Source organism: Glycine soja, chromosome 20, assembly GCF_004193775.1.
Source record: "Glycine soja cultivar W05 chromosome 20, ASM419377v2, whole genome shotgun sequence".
Taxonomy (NCBI): Eukaryota; Viridiplantae; Streptophyta; class Magnoliopsida; order Fabales; family Fabaceae; genus Glycine; species Glycine soja.
Window position 1 is genome coordinate 1,553,358 of NC_041021.1, and position 4,946 is coordinate 1,558,303.

General features: G+C 35.1%; 1 pseudogene; it reads right to left on the bottom strand.

The window, feature by feature from the left end:
• Window positions 1–1,672: 1,672 nt before the first annotated feature.
• LOC114403538 lies at window positions 1,673–4,360 on the bottom strand (annotated as a pseudogene).
• Window positions 4,361–4,946: the final 586 nt, after the last annotated feature.

The following is a 4,946-nucleotide window of genomic DNA, read 5'->3' on the forward strand; positions in this document are numbered from 1 at the left end:
TCAGAATTTTTTTGTATGATATCAACCAAAGCTATTTTTTGCCGATATCGGCTAAGATTTGTTTTAGTTGATATTGGTTAGGGTTATTTTCTCACTGATGTCAGTCATGAGAAATTTTTGCTAACGTCGGCCAAGAATTTTTTTGGCCGTTGTCATCTAGGTTTTTTCAGTTGATGTTGACCAATAATTTTTTGGCTAATGTTGGCTAGATTTTTTCTATTAAAATCGGTCATGACTAACTTTTGAGTAGACACCTACTAGGGTTTTTCAGCCGACGTCAGCTAGGTTTTTCCAGCCAACATCAGCAAAAGCTATTTTTAACTAATATAGGCTAAGGTTCTTTTTTGGCCGATGTTAGCTAAGTTGTTTTGACTAATGTCAACTAGATTTTCTTAGCGGACATCGGTTAGGATTTTTTTGTTGACATCGACTAGAATTTTCTGGTTGATATCAACCAATGCTATTTCTTAACCACATTAGCTAGGTTTTTTTGTTGATGTTGGCTAGGGTTTTTTCTATTAACACCAGTTAGGTATTTTTGACCGACATCGGGCATGACTATTTTTAGTCGACATCGACTAGGTTCTTTTAGTCGACATCCACTAGAGTTTTTTTGGCCGACATCGGTTAGAGCTATTTTTTAGCCAACATCAGGCAAGACTATTTAATAGCCGATGTTGGGTATGGTTTTTTGTCTGACATTGGTCAGGGCTATTGTTCAGCCAATGATGTTTTTCGGCCGACATCGAGTAGGTTCTGTTAGTCGGCATCGACCAAGCTATTTATTAGCCGATATTGGTAGATTTTTTTGTCAACGCCTACTAGGATATTTTAGGCTAACATTGGCTAAAAATAGCCTTGGTCAATGTCGTTCGAAAAGACCTTAGCTGGTGTCAGCCAAAAAAACCCTAGCCGACGTTGGTAAAAAAAACTTAGCCAACATCGACTGAAAAATAGACTCAGCCAACGTTAGCCGAAAAGTAGCCCCAGCTAATGTCAGCTAATAAATATTCCTAGTATACTTTGACAAAAAAAATCTTATTTGATGTCGACCGAAAAATAGCCTTAGTTGATGCGGTTTAAAAACATCATTGGCTGGTTGTGGTAAGGCAAAACAACCCTAGTTAAAATTATCAATACTTTATATTTATAAATTATTAAAAATTGAAAAAAAATTAAATAATATTTCAAAGTAAGATTGTGTTTATTTTCTATAAAGTTCAATATTAAAATTCTATCTATTTAAAATATAAAATTGAAATTTTGCATATGGAGGAAATTGAATCTATCCAAACAAAGAATTTAAAATGAAAGAAATTTGAATTGATTTATGCAAACAAATAATTTGAAAAATAAAGGATATTAAAATCAAAGCAATTCAAATTCTAGGCATTTCAAATTCGCTGAAATTTTGAAATTCTCTATCCAAACACAAGGTAAAGAAAATAAGGCTAAGGAATTTGTTTTAGCAATAGTCTGGTGACATTTAAAACTATTTTTGTTTTTACATGTAATTTTGAGTTCTGATATAAAATTGGAAACTCTCCATAGCTACGTCGTGCACTAATAATCACATATAATTATACAGAGAAAAAAATACTAAACCTGCTAAGCCATTCATTTTCTTCAAATGAGATTCTTAAACCTCATCGTTTAATAATCTCATTCTCACTCACGGTTTAATGTCGCTAGTTTCACTACAAATACAACGAAGTGAAACTATAGTCTGTTTGTATAAAGAAATTTAATAGAGTAATTCAATTTTTTAAAGGATTTTAATTACTTTTCGGTGAAATAAGATGTTTGGATAAAATTTTTGAAAAAGAAATTAAAATTTCAGTATTTTGTTCAAGTGCTTTAATTAACTTAAATATTAGGATTTCAAATTCTTTCACAAAATGAAAGAATTTGAAATTCTTTTGTGAACTTAGGATAGGAACAGGTTCTCTCACCTTCATCATTTCCAACAGTTTCTCCCTCTTCTCTCTCTTGCAAGACTTAGGATGCAACGCCTTGGCGAGCTCCGCTCGCACAATCTTGGGCTTCCCGATGCGCACGACGAGATCGGAGCCGCACGCCTAGAGGCTGCGGTAGAGGTTTGAGACAGAGTCAATGAGGAAGGCGACCCGGTAGGGGCCGGTCTTGTCGAAGCCGGATGCCGACTTGCCGTAGTCAGAGGGGTCAAAGCAGTAGACAGGGAAGACAGAGAAGGAGTCGTTGGTGGCGATGAGGCACTCATTATCGAGGAGGCGGAGGTCGTTGCGAAACCAGACGAGGGCGGCGTGACAGAGGGCGGTGGCATTGGAAGGGTCACGGGGGCGGTGGGGAGCAAGGGAGAGAGGGGCGTGGAGGGGATTGGCGGAGATGGTGGATTTGAAGGAGGAGGAGTGGTGGTGGAGAGAGAAAGGTCTGTGAGGGATAAGGCTTGGTTTGGAACTTTGAGCTTGCTTGGTTGAAGGGTGGTTGATGGATTTTCTTGGGTTGGACAAAGGGGAAAATAGTAAAGAGAGAGTGGCTACTTCATGCTCTTTCTCTGCTTCAAAAATTGTTTCAATCCTATTTTTATAACTAATTTTGCTTCTTTTTTTTATAAAAGGATCAATATTTTTACTAAAAAAAACTATTTTATTCAAGTATAAAATTTTAAAAAAGAATGCATTTGATTATTTTATCAAAATAAGAAATTTTGAAAATGAAGAAATTAAATTTCTTTATCCAAATACAAAATTTTGAAAATGAAGAAATTTAATTTTTCATCCAAACACAGAATTTTGAAAATAAAAAAATTTAAATTGAAATATTTGAAATTCTTAAAATTTTAAATTCTTAGAATTTTAAATTCCCACATCCAAACACACTTTAAAAGATTTTCCTGTTATTTAAACAAACCCCTTTCCAAAACTCAATTTTCTATCATTTTTGTAGAATTAACAGGCTGATCAGTAGGCAAAAGATGACCAGCCCCCAAAACCACAACATTGGTGAGAGACTTCCAATTTTGAACATACCGTGCAAGCTCTCCATTAACCTTCCATATTTTTCTTTCAGAATTTAGAAACTCCACAATCCCTTCCCATTTCACTGTCTTCACCCAAACCTCTGTTTGAACCACACCATCCCTCAAATCATGCTGACCTTGATATAACAACACCTTGCTCATACTCAACAAGTATTCCACCATATATTTCACACTTTTCATCACATCAGCATGTAATACATCCCCAACAACATCACTGCATGACTCATACGCAAATGATTCATTGATCCCCAAGGCCTTCTTCACCTCAGCAATGCTCAAGAATTGTTCAACCAAATCATCCTCATAGGGTGTTTTCCTTGTATAGTCATATAAAGTATCCAACCCTGTCATGCTCTGCAACATTTTCAAGACTTTGTTTCTTGCATCAGTTGCTTCACTCCAATTCCCCATCTGGGGCAATCTAACTGCTTCCAATTAAGCTTTCTCCAACTCATTCTTCTGCCTCTCATTGATCAATCCAACATAATAAGCATTCACAGCATGACTAACCACTTGAGTTTCGGGGTCAGTTAATCCATCCCCAATAGCCACACCAGCCAAATTCACTCTTTCAGAAACATTCAAGTTTGCATTTTTCTCTAATATATAGTACCCAATTGCAGGCACATACTTCCCTGCATAGCTTTCACCAGTAATATAAATAGGGCGATTCTTGAAAAGGGGGTCAAGTTGAACAAACCTGGTTATAGCAGCAAAAAGATGCTTTGCAATGCCGTTTTGATCCGTTGGAATTTCTTGTCTCGTTGAGGCCACACTGAGGCCTGTTCTAATGGGATTGTCAAGGAAAAGAAGGCCAAAGATTCTATTCCAAGCACCAGGGTTGGGTTGAAGGGTGAGTGATTTGGTGACACGCCACTGTCCAAGTTCATACAAGTTTCCAATCATGGAGGAGCAGCCAGGGCCACCTTGGAGCCATATGAGAAGTGGAGTTTTAGAGAAAAGTAAAGTTGAGTTTTGTGCTTCATAGAAAGCATAGAAAATGGAAGAAGTTGAAGTGGGACTTATTGGAAGGTAACCATGCTTTGTTGGGAATGCTTCTTTAGGGAATGAATTGGTTGATTTTGAAGAAGCTGAGACTAAGAGAGGGCATAGAAAGAAGCAGAAGTAGAAAAAGGCATGGTTTTTTATGAAGGGGTACTTGTGGGTGGTTGACTCCATCATCTACTAGTGTATATTTGAGTATATGCACTCTGTAGCGTAATATATGAACTGAACTAATAGCTATACTTTGGTAAAAATCCTTTGGGTTTGGATACCAACAAGAAACATAAAAAAAAACGGTGATGAGAATGGCATTGAAGAAGCAGAAGAAGATAAGTGCTTTCAGGAATAAGGAGGTGGGTGTCGTTGACAACATACATGTGTAACGCGTATGCACTGACCTAAGTGTCGTCTACCACCAACTATAACGTTCTTTTAATTAAATACTAGTGATAGTGATAATTCATTTAAAAATAAAAATATCTTTAATCACCGGATTTTTATTGAATTATCTCTAAAAAGAATTCACATTAATTTTATATGTCTTATTTATCTTTCTCGTGTGAATTTCTTGTTTAGTATCAAGCAATTTCAACTAAAAATATATAATTGAACTGAAGAAAAAGGTTCACATTAAATTTTCATATAATAAAAGTCTTAATTTAAATAAGGCTAAATGATCATTTTTAACCTTTTAAATAAGATAAATGACCAAAGTAATTTTATTTTTTAAAATAAAAAATCGTTTTAAGCAAAATAAATAAGATAAAAGAATAAAATGATTATTTGACCATTTAAATAATAAAGTAGATTTAAAACGTCACAACTTGAAATGAATTTGTTAAAATGTTTTTGTTTTTGTTTTTACAATAAATCCAACCTATAATTCAAAATATAATCAAACCAATATATGTTGCTACAATTA